The sequence below is a fragment of the Budorcas taxicolor genome, chromosome 6 (assembly GCF_023091745.1).
Source record: "Budorcas taxicolor isolate Tak-1 chromosome 6, Takin1.1, whole genome shotgun sequence".
Lineage (NCBI taxonomy): Eukaryota > Metazoa > Chordata > Mammalia > Artiodactyla > Bovidae > Budorcas > Budorcas taxicolor.
The window spans coordinates 88,012,017-88,024,743 of record NC_068915.1 but is presented as its reverse complement, the minus strand read 5'-3'; positions in this window follow the sequence as shown (position 1 = coordinate 88,024,743).

The window sequence follows — 12,727 nt, the reverse complement described above, 5'->3', positions numbered from 1 at the left end:
CTGCTGATGGACATCTAGGTTGTTTCCATGTCCTGGCTATTATAATCAGTGCTGCGATGAACATTGGGGTACATGTGTCTCTTTCAATTCTGGTTTCCTCGGTGTATATGCCCAGCAGTGGGATTGCTGGGTCATAAGGGAGTTCTATTTGCAATTTTTTAAGGAATCTCCACACTGTTCTCCATAGTGGCTGTACTAGTTTGCATTCCCACCAACAGTGTAGGAGGGTTCCCTTTTCTCCACACCCTCTCCAGCATTTATTGCTTGCAGATTTTTGGATCGCAGCCATTCTGACTGGTGTGAAGTGGTACCTCATTGTGGTTTTGATTTGCATTTCTCTGATAATGAGTGATGTTGAGCATCTTTTCATGTGTTTGTTAGCCATCCGTATGTCTTCTTTGGAGAAATGTCTATTTAGTTCTTTGGCCCATTTTTTGATTGGGTCGTTTATTTTTCTGGAATTGAGCTGCATAAGTTGCTTGTATATTTTTGAGATTAGTTGTTTGTCAGTTGCTTCATTTGCTATTATTTTCTCCCATTCAGAAGGCTGTCTTTTCACCTTGCTCATATTTTCCTTTGTTGTGAAGAAGCTTTTAATTTTAATTAGATCCCATTTGTTTATTTTTGCTTTTATTTCCAGAATTCTGGGAGGTGGATCATAGAGGATCCTGCTGTGATTTATGTCTGAGAGTGTTTTGCCTATGTTCTCCTCTAGGAGTTTTATAGTTTCTGGTCTTACATTTAGATCTTTAATCCATTTTGAATTTATTTTTGTGTGTGGTGTTAGAAAGTGATCTAGTTTCATTCTTTTACAAGTGGTTGACCAGTTTTCCCAGCACCACTTGTTAAAGAGATTGTCTTTACTCCATTGTATATTCTTGCCTCCTTTGTCAAAGATAAGGTGTCCATATGTGTGTGGATTTATCTCCGGGCTTTCTATTTTGTTCCATTGATCTATATGTCTGTCTTTGTGCCAGTACCATACTGTTTTGATGACTGTGGCTTTGTAGTAGAGCCTGAAGTCAGGCAAGTTGATTCCTCCAGTTCCATTCTTCTTTCTCAAGATTGCTTTGGCAATTCGAGGTTTTTTGTATTTCCATACGAATCTTGAAATTATTTGTTCTAGTTCTGTGAAAAATATGGCTGGTAGCTTGATAGGGATTGCATTGAATTTGTAAATTGCTTTGGGTAGTATACTCATTTTCACTATATTGATTCTTCCGATCCATGAACATGGTATATTTCTCCATCTATTAGTGTCCTCTTTGATTTCTTTCATCAGTGTTTTATAGTTTTCTATATATAGGTCTTTAGTTTCTTTGGGTAGATATATTCCTAAGTATTTTATTCTTTTCGTTGCAATGGTGAATGGAATTGTTTCCTTAATTGCTTTTTCTACTTTCTCATTATTGGTGTATAGGAATGCAAGGGATTTCTGTGTGTTGATTTTATATCCTGCAACTTTACTATATTCATTGATGAGCTCTAGTAATTTTCTGGTGGAGTCTTTCGGGTTTTCCATGTAGAGGATCATGTCATCTGCAAACAGTGAGAGTTTTACTTCTTCTTTTCCAATTTGGATTCCTTTTATTTCTTTTTCTGCTCTGATTGCTGTGGCCAAAACTTCCAGAACTATGTTGAATAGTAGCGGTGAAAGTGGACACCCTTGTCTTGTTCCTGACTTTAGGGGAAATGCTTTCAATTTTTCACCATTGAGGATAATGTTTGCTGTGGGTTTGTCATATATAGCTTTTATTATGTTGAGGTATGTTCCTTCTATTCCTGCTTTCTGGAGAGTTTTTATCATAAATGGATGTTGAATTTTGTCAAAGGCCTTCTCTGCATCTATTGAGATAATCATATGGTTTTTATTTTTCAATTTGTTAATGTGGTGAATTACATTGATTGATTTGCGGATATTGAAGAATCCTTGCATCCCTGGGATAAAGCCCACTTGGTCATGGTGTATGATCTTTTTAATGTGTTGTTGGATTCTGATTGCTAGAATTTTGTTGAGGATTTTTGCATCTATGTTCATCAGTGATATTGGCCTGTAGTTTTCTTTTTTTGTGACATCTTTGTCAGGTTTTGGTATTAGAGTGATGGTGGCCTCATAGAATGAGTTTGGAAGTTTACCTTCCTCTGCAATTTTCTGGAAGAGTTTGAGTAGGATAGGTGTTAGCTCGTCTCGAAATTTTTGGTAGAATTCAGCTGTGAAGCCGTCTGGAGCTGGGCTTTTGTTTGCTGGAAGATTTCTGATTACAGTTTCAATTTCCGTGCTTGTGATGGGTCTGTTAAGATTTTCTATTTCTTCCTGGTTCAGTTTTGGAAAATTGTACTTTTCTAAGAATTTGTCCATTTCTTCCACGTTGTCCATTTTATTGGCATACAACTGCTGATAGTAGTCTCTTATGATCCTTTGTATTTCTGTGTTGTCTGTTGTGATCTCTCCATTTTCATTTCTAATTTTATTGATTTGATTTTTCTCTCTTTGCTTCTTGATGAGTCTGGCTAATGGTTTGTCAATTTTATTTATCCTTTCAAAGAACCAGCTTTTGGCTTTGTTGATTTTTGCTGTGGTCTCTTTTGTTTCTTTTGCATTTATTTCTGCCCTAATTTTTAAGATTTCTTTCCTTCTACTAACTCTGGGGTTCTCCAATTCTTCCTTTTCTAGTTGCTTTAGTTGTAGAGTTAGGTTATTTATTTGACTTTTTTCTTGTTTCTTGAGGTATGCCTGTATTGCTATGAACTTTCCTCTTAGCACTGCTTTTATAGTGTCCCACAGGTTTTGGGTTGTTGTGTTTTCATTTTCATTAGTTTCTATGCATATTTTGATTTCTTTTTTGATTTCTTCTGTGATTTGTTGGTTATTCAGAAGTGTGTTGTTCAACCTCCATATGTTGGAATTTTTAGTAGTTTTTCTCCTGTAATTGAGATCTAATCTTAATGCATTATGGTCAGAAAAGATGCTTGGAATGATTTCGATTTTTTTGAATTTATCAAGTTTAGATTTATGGCCCAGGATGTGATCTATCCTGGAGAAGGTTCCATGAGCACTTGAGAAAAAGGTGAAATTCATTGTTTTGGGGTGAAATGTCCTATAGATATCAATTAGGTCTAATTGATCTAATGTATCATTTAAAGTTTGTGTTTCTTTGTTAATTTTCTGTTTAGTTGATCTGTCCATAGGTGTGAGTGGGGTATTAAAGTCTCCCACTATTATTGTGTTATTGTTGATTTCCCCTTTCATACTTGTTAGCATTTGTCTTACATATTGCGGTGCTCCTATGTTGGGTGCATATATATTTATAATTGTTATATCTTCTTCTTGGATTGATCCTTTGATCATTATGTAGTGGCCTTCTTTGTCTCTTTTCACAGCCTTTGTTTTAAAGTCTATTTTATCGGATATGAGTATTGCCACTCCTGCTTTCTTTTGGTCTCTATTTGCGTGGTATATCTTTTTCCAGCCCTTCACTTTCAGTCTGTATGTGTCCCTTGTTTTGAAGTGGGTCTCTTGTAAGCAGCATATAGAGGGGTCTTGTTTTTGTATCCATTCGGCCAGTCTTTGCCTTTTGGTTGGGGCGTTCAACCCATTTACGTTTAAGGTAATTATTGATAAGTATGATCCCGTTATCATTTACTTTATTGTTTTGGGTTCCGGTTTATACACCCTTTTCCTGTTTCCTGTCTAGAGAATATCCTTTAGAATTTGTTGGAGAGCTGGTTTGGTGGTGCTGAATTCTCTCAGCTTTTGCTTCTCTGTAAAGCTTTTGATTTCTCCTTCGTATTTGAATGAGATCCTTGCTGGGTACAGTAATCTGGGATGTAGGTTATTGTCTTTCATCACTTTAAGTATGTCTTGCCATTCCCTCCTGGCCTGAAGAGTTTCTATTGAAAAATCAGCTGTTATCCTTATGGGAATCCCCTTGTGTGTTATTTGTTGTTTTTCCCTTGCTGCTTTTAATATTTTTTCTTTGTGTTTGATCTTTGTTAATTTGATTAATATGTGTCTTGGGGTGTTTCGCCTTGGGTTTATCCTATTTGGAACTCTGTGTTTCTTGGACTTGGGTGATTATTTCCTTCCCCATTTTAGGGAAGTTTTCAACTATTATCTCCTCAAGGATTTTCTCATGATCTTTCTTTCTGTCTTCTTCTTCTGGGACTCCTATAATTCGAATGTTGGAGCGTTTCATATTGTCCTGGAGGTCTCTGAGATTGTCCTCGTTTCTTTTAATTCGTTTTTCTTGTTTCCTCTCTGATTCATTTATTTCTACCATTCTATCTTCTATTTCACTAATCCTATCTTCTGCCTCCGTTATTCTACTATTTGTTGCCTCCAGAGTGTTTCTGATCTCATTTATTGCGTTATTCATTATATTTTGACTCTTTTTTATTTCTTCTAGGTCCTTGTTAAACCTTTCTTGCATCTTCTCAATCCTTGTCTCTAGACTATTTATCTGTGATTCTATTTTGATTTCAAGATTTTGGATCATTTTCACTATCAATATTCGGAATTCCTTCTCAGGTAGATTCCCTACTTCTTCCTCTTTTGTTTGGTTTGGTGGGCAACTCTCCTGTTCCTTTACCTGCTGAGTATTCCTCTGTCTCTTCATCTTGGTTATATTGCTGGGTTTGGGGTGGCCTTTTTATATTCTGGTAGTTTGTGGAGTTTTCTTTATTATGGAGCTTCCTCACTGTGGGTGGGGTTCTATCAGTGGCTTGTCAAGGTTTCCTGGTTAGGGAGGCTTGTGTTGGAGTTCTGGCGGGTGGAGCTGGGTTTCTTCTCTCTGGAGTGCAGTGGAGTGACCAGTAATGGGTTATGAGACATCAAGGGTTTTGGAATAATTTTGAGCTGCCTGTATATTGAAGCTCAGGGGAGTGTTCCTGTGTTGCTGGAGAATTTGAGTGGTATGTCTTGTTTTGGAACTTGTTGGCCCTTGGGTGGAGCTTGGTTTCAGTGTAGGTATGAAGGCATTTGATGAGCTCCTATTGCTTAATGTTCCCTGAATTCAAGAGTTCTCTAATGTTTTCAGGCTTTGGATTTAAGCCTCCTGCTTCTGGTTTTCAGTTTTATTTTTACAGTAGCCTCTAGACTTCTCCATCTATACAGCACCGATGATAAAACATCTAGGTTAAAGATGAAAAGTTTCTCCACATTGAGGGACACTCAGAGAGGTTCACTGAGTTACAAGGAGAAGAGAAGATGGAGGGGGTAGTTAGAGGTAACTGGAATTAGATGTGGTGAGATCAAAAGAGGAGAGAGCAAGCTAGCCAGTAGTCACTTCCTTATGTGTGCTCTATAGTCTGGACCGCTCAGAGGTATTTACGGAGTTATACGGGGAAGAGGAGAGGGAGGAAGTAGACAGAGGTGACCAGGAGGATAAGAGAGAGGAATGAGAAGGAGAGAGACAAATCCTGCCAGTAACCAGTTCCTTTGGTGTTCTCCACCGTCTGGAACACACTGAGATTCACAGAGTTGGATAGAGAAGAGATGGGGGAGAAAAGAGACAGAGGCCACCTGGTGGAGAAAAAGGAGAGTCCAAAGGAGGAGAGAGTGGTCAAGCCAGTAATCTCGCTCTCAGGTAAACATGGGTAGTGAAGTTTGGGTTTTTAAATGTACAAAATTGACAACAGAAACCTAAGAGCAAAGATTAAAAATCTAGAGTAGAGGTTGGATTTTAGAAAATACAATATTAAAGAAAAGAAGCAGAAGGAAAAAGGAAGAAAGAAAAAAAACACACAGGAATTATTTAAAAAACAAACAAACAAAAAAACAAAACAAACCAAAAAAAAAACCAAAAAACCACCAACAACCATCCAAAGGCTATATATGTTGTTTGCCTTAAAAAAAAAAGAAAAAAAAAAAAGTCTTTTTTTTTTTAAAAATAGTAATAGTAGGTTATAGAAATAAAAATTAGAGGATAAATAGAAGACTTAACAATTAAAAAAATAGTTAGAAAAAAAAGAAGAAAAAAAGAAAAAAAAAAAAGGAATGATTTTAAAATTATTAAAAATATATCTGGCCGTTCTCTGATGTTTTGGGCCGTGTGGGATCACTTCCAAGGTGGTTCCCTCTGTTTAACTTCTTCTGTTTGCTGGTTTTTTAGGCTCACTAGTTCAGTCGCGCTGTGGGGAGGGGGGATGCTGCAAACAAATAGCACTGTCGTGTGCACAGTGTCTCAGCCCCGCCTGACTTGTCCCTTCTTGCGGCGTACAAACCGCTCCGGCTCTACGATGCTCAGCCGGGAACCGTCTGGGGCCGGCCCTAGGCTGCGTGCACTTCCCCGGTCCAAGCCACTCAGGCCGCCCTCAGAGGCACAGATTCGGCTGGGACTGCGCTTTGTGCCCTTCCCAGGTCCGAGTAGCTCAGGAGTTTGGCGAGCGCGATCGCCGCGGCGTGTCACCTTTTCTGCCGCTGCTTCTCAGCTTTCTGGGTGGACCGCTGGCGTCCCCCGTGAGGCAGATTGTGAGTGTCCAGCACCCCCAGAAGTCTTAGCAAAGAGGCCTGCTTGCAGTTAGGTAAGTAAAGTCTCTCCGGGTCTGCAATTGCCCCTTTCCAGTCCTTACGGCTCTGGCTGCCTGTCCCCGGCGGGGGATGGTCTGCAGCCGGCTTTTTCCGTTCCGTCCTTTGTTCTGTGCTCGGTCCTGGCGGTGTCTTATGTTCGAGCTTTTCGCGTGGTAGCTATCTCACAGTCTGGTTTGCTAGCGCAAGTTAGATCGTTCTGGTTGCGCGTGGGGCGTTCCTGCCCGATTCTTACAAAGCACTGCAGCCCGCGCCTCCCGCGCGTCCCTGCCCTGCCCCCACTTCCCAATGGCAGATGCAGGCGTCTGTGCTGCTTTTCCGCTGGGGGATTTACTGTTGGGCTTGTAATCTCTTGGTCTTAATTATTTCTTTATTTTTCCTTCCTGTTATGTTGCCCTCTGTGTTTCCAAGATTCGCCACCAACTCGGCAGGGAGAGTGTTTCCTGGTGTTTGGAAACCACTCTTCTTAAAATTCCCTTCCCGGGACGGGCTTCCCTTCCCGGGACGGAGCTCCCTCCCCACCTCCTTTGTCTCCTTTTTCGTCTTTTATATTTTTTCCTACCTGTTTTTGAAGACAGTGGTCTGCTTTTCTGGATGCCTGATAACCTCTGCCAGCCTACAGAAGTTGTTTTGTGGAGTTTGCTCGGAGTTGAAATGTTCCTTTGAGGAATTTGTGAGGGAGAAAGTGGTCTTCCCGTCCTATTCCTCCGCCATCTTTTTTGGGAATACTTCTTATATTGTTAATGTACTGCTGTGGATCATGAGCCTACAGATGATCAGGTGGAACATTCAAATAGAAAGAAGAAATAACTGAAAAGAGTGCTGGAGGAAATATCAGGTGTTGCTGAGTAACAAACTATGCCCAAACCCAGTGGTTTGAAACAATAGTTAGTTATTATTTTTCATGACTTTGTAGGTCAACTTATCTATGCTAAGCTTAGGTGGACAGTTTTGCCAGTCTTAGATGAGTTCACTGCAGTTGGCTGGCTACGTGGCTCTGCTCAATGTATCTCTGATTGTCCTCTTCCTATGACCAACAGATAGCATCAATATGTTCTTATGATGAGAGAAGAGATGTAGGAGAGAAATTGGGAATGTGCAAGGCCTCTTGAGGCCTAAGGTTGGAACAGGGCGCTACAACTTCTTTCTTCTGGCCAAAGCAAGTCACATTGGTTGTGGAAATAAACTTTGCTTCAGTGGGAGGAATTTGAAACTCACATAATAAAGTAAAGAATTAGGGTCAATCATGCAATCAATCTACCACAAGGAATTAGGGAGGAAGTAAAGTTTAGTTATTTCTGTCAAATGTAAATTGAGTTCTATTTTTGTTAGACTAGAAAAGAACAATCTTTTGAAAAATATACTAATTTTGTCTTGTTGAGGGAGTGTGTACAGTATAAAAAATTACAGGAACCTAGGATGGAGTTCACCAGTCATTTAAGTAAGCAGACTGGTCCTTACAATATGTGCCGTTTCATGATATGTGTGTGTGTATGTATGTTAATTGCACAATCATGGCCAATTCTTTGTGACCCCATGGACTGTACCCACCAGGCACCTCTGTCCATGGAATTCTCCAGGCAAGAATACTGGAGTAGCCATCCCCTCCTCCTAGGTATCTGCCTCACCCAAGGATCAAACCCAGGTCTCCCACAGTGCAGGCGATTCTTTACCATCTGAGCCACCAGGGAAGCGCCACCCGCCACCTCACCCCCACCCCCAACTTTCATGATAACAGTGCTTCTTCTGTCCTTTCTTATTTGCCTGTCTCTTGTATGGGTATAGAGGAAATTATTCTAGAAACCAGGTAACTAAGCATTTGTAGTTCTTGGGAGGTTTAATCTTTACTTTTCTCAGGAATGTGAAGCATCAGCAGGTTTTGTTTGTCTTTAAAATGAGGAGGATTCTAGCGAAGCTGACTTGTTACTCCATAAATATCTTAAAAGTGTGGAACTTTCCCTCTGGAATTATTATATGTGAATGGATTCCTACATTTTACAATGGAAAAGCATGAAATCATAGCCGGCTTGGCTACTGCTATTATTCATTTAGCAGCTTTTATTCTTTTAACAGTTAAACTTCCATTATGTTTTACTATTTGTTACATACCATTTTTGTGTGTTTTATGCATTTTGCAGTTAACTATTTGAAAGAACGTTTAGTCCTTGAAAGTAAGAGTGATTTACCATTCTCATGCTTTTGTCTTTTACCAATGCCATGTGTATTTTTAAAGATAATAATAAGTTCTGCTATTAAAAAAGCCTAATAACATACTTTATTTTTCTTGCTACCTACCTATAGCAAGTCCTAATATTTGAAATGTTGGGGCATGTGCTTGGGAATGTATTGATGTTCAACATATGTACCTACAAATATTAGATGCTGCGTCAAACAAACTGACAAGAACAGGTGAAAAGGAATAGAAAGCTCTGGCACTCAGTACACAGATTTTTGGACACATATACAAACAAAAGGCTAAGTTGAAAATAGTAAATGCTAACTTTTGCAGAAAATATATGTAATTTTGAAAGAGTTCTTTGTTATTTATCAGAAGTTTTATTTATTATTCATAGCGAAAAACAGACAATTTTAAAACCACATTAATTCTGGTATTAGGAGTTTATTTACTTGAAGAATATATGTTTCTATGCATTTGTAACAATGATTTGCAAAATTATAAGAAAGTGAAGTGATATTTTCTCTTATTAGACTTATTTCTATATTTTTATATATATATATTATGACTTTAAGATAATGCGAATATTGTACATTGAAAGGAAACAGTTAAAATGTATGGAATGTATACTTCAAAATACATGTTGTCCATCAGGTCATCAAAGGAAGTTGTTGTTGTTCAGTCACTCAGCTGTGTCCAACTCTTTGTGACCCCATGGATTGCAGTATGCCAGGTTTCCCTGTCCTTACCTATATCCCAGAGTTTGCTTAAACTCATGTCCATTGAGTTGGTGATGCCATCCAACCATTTTGTCCTCTGTCATCCCTTTTTCCTCCTGCCTTGAAGCTTTCCCAGCATCAGGGTCTTTTCCAATGAGTCGGCTTTTTGCATCAGGTGGCCAAAGTATTCGAGCTTCAGCTTCAGCATCAGTCCTTCCAATGAATATTCAGGGTTGATTTCCTTTAGGGTTGACTGGTTGGATCTCTTTGCAGTCCAAGGGACTCTCGAGAGCCTTCTCCAACACCACAGTTCGAAAACATCAATTCAAAGGAAGAAGTCAGATCTTTTTTGAAAAAAATTTGTAATTGCTCCATGATGATTAGCCTGGGTTTTATAAGAAAATCACTCTCATTTCCTTATTTTCACTCTTACCCGCAACTATGATTCAGCTTGTTTTTTGTTTATTCTTCAGACTTGACTTGTAAAATAAATCTATTTTGTTAACAGTGAATATATTCACGTGATTCTCTGACTCAGAAGCTACCATAGTTTCCCTTCTGTGGATATCTTTCAGATATAGTTTAAGAAAATAAAATTATATAAGTGTGTTTGTTTCTCTTGTATTTGTCAACATAGATGGTAAAATGCTCACAATTTCTCAACTTACTTTTGTTTTATTAAGGAATCACTTGATCTCCTGATGCCTGTGAATTTTCCTCTGCTAAGCAGGAAATCAGCCCTGCAACCCAATTTGTGCAACATCATTATGACAGAGAGAGGAGATGACAGCAAGGGAATTCCATCTTGGCCTGCTAAAAATACAGAAAGTCCATCCCTTCTTTGAGGCAGACTTTGGATAAGTATCCCAATTCAGAGACTTTTCCAAACTAGGAAGAATGGCAGAGCAGTTAAGTACATGGGCCCTACCACAGGGCAGTTATTCGCATTGCTTTCTACTACAGGCTTACTCAACTTAGCTTCTTATTGGATAGGTATCGTCAGACAAGTTATTTTAGTCATTCAGAACTTATTCCCCCTCTTTAAAATGAAGCCTTTAAAATCATCTTTATAATGATGCAAACATGGTAGAATTAAATGAACTAAAAAATAATATACTTAAAACAGGAGCTAGAACATAGTAAGTGCTATAAACATTGTAGTTTCATGCTGACCTGTAGGACTTCTGCATTTGAACATCCAGAAACCTCTATTTATACCTCTGCAGCAGTATTTATCTTTGTTTCAAAGCAGTGTTTTGATTTATATTAGAGCTATTCTTGTTCTTGCCTTATTTTTTCCAGTAGATTTAATGAAGATCCTGAGGGCAGGAATTGTTTCATTCAGTTTTGATTCCCTAAACACTTAGGCCTGCTTCACAGTAGCTGCTTAAAAGTATTTACTGAATAGTGCTGAAAAGTCAAAAGTACATGTAAAGTGTATAACATATAATGAAATTAATTTCTGTATGTGTTGTGGAAATTCATATCATTACATTCTTTATAGAATGGTGTCATAGATAGAGACTGAGCTTTGGAATTAGATAGTCATGAATTCAGTTTTCATTCTTCTGCTGTCTTTGCAAAAGAGACTTTACTTTCCTTAACCTGTTATAAAACTCAGGAAATAATAAATACTTTACAGAGCTATTCTGAGGGTTGGAGATAATATATTTAAAGCTTCTAGCATGATAGTAGTAGTCACAATATATGGGTAGCTATTATTTTAGTTTTTGGCTTTACAAACTTTGAAGTTTATTTTGTATTAGAATAGCCTATTTACACATAAAATAGAAAAAAATTCCACTGATGGAATCCAAATACATGACTTCAGTGAAAAGTAAATCTCAAAAACTTTTAAGTCAGCCAAAGTGAATACTTCAAAAGAAATGAAGCAAAATGGCAGCCAGGAGATGGTTCCATCTGTTTATCTGAGAGAGCTTATATCCTGAAGCCAATTTGAAGGTTTTCTCTATTTAAAACACATGGCTTTAATAGACTGAACTCTATGGTTCAAAAGGAATCAAGATCTCCTCCAGGGATTAGGGTGGTGGGGACGACAAATGGAAGCTTTCAACTAGTATGAACTAGTATGAAGAAAAAATCTCTCCGTTAAGTGACTGCTAAGTGACTGTTTTAGGCTAGAACAGCAACACAGCCTGCAGTGAAACATAGAATTATCAGTGACCAGAAGGAACCCACACTACCAAAGGTGCCTTACAGAAGGATGATGTAATAATTAGGAAGATCTCCAGCATCCAATGACAAGTGGAACACCCAGGTTACTTATTACAAACTGAACATTAATAAAGAGCTTATTAATAAAAATTTGCCAATATATAGTTTTTCAAAATAGCTGATATCACATCCTTAAGTTTCCATATGGGCTAAAGAAAGGGCATTCTTTTCAAGTCATGAATCAATGGGTATGAATAATGACTGATTAAACCATTATGTATTAATCATTGCATATATGGTTATAAAATGGCTTAACTAAGAGTTTTCTAAGAATTTATTTCACCAAATTGTAATGCATGCTTGATTTGCATGCAATACTTAATTCTCATCCAAGAAACCTTGGCATAAGCTTTATCCCATTGGTATTAATTACTCAGTGATTTTTTTCTTTCAGTTGAAAGGAAGAGGAGGAAGCCAGCTGCAGCTTTGGCACTTATAATTGCGCCCCATATAATAGCAATAGTTATGTATGAGCTGTTTAATTTGAAAGTACCATCAGCCATGCAAATTTCACATCAACTAAAAGTAGAGGGAGAAAAATGTCTGTCAAATGGAAACGGGCTAAATTACTAGGATTAAAGGAAGGAAACTATTTCTAATATTCTATGAAAGTACAGATAGGAAGTAATGCAAAAATTTGAAACATATAAAGTTAAAATGTTACTTAAGTACTATTGGATTCATTTTCACTTAGCATTTCAGAAAGATCTGGTAACACTCTGGGTGGTGTGTGTAGCAACTTTGAATGAAAATTTTAAAATTTGTTTGGAAAAATACCAGTTGTAATGATGTGACTCCTCAACCTCAAATGGCTGTGGACCATAACGTTCTGAAGTTGGCTCAGCCTACACTGATGTGAGAGTGATTATTGAGGACATTCCACTGTGCTCTAGGGGTTGAAAAGTGGTAGTAGCATGCATCTGTGAATCAAGTTTATACGTCCTGGTATGCAATCTTTTGTTTCCTTGTTCAGAAAGATAACTCTATTCTTTCAATTTTATAAGTGCATTTAGTTGGGCTAAAATTATTACATGTATCTGTAATATTCTTACAGGAAATCAGATCATAAAA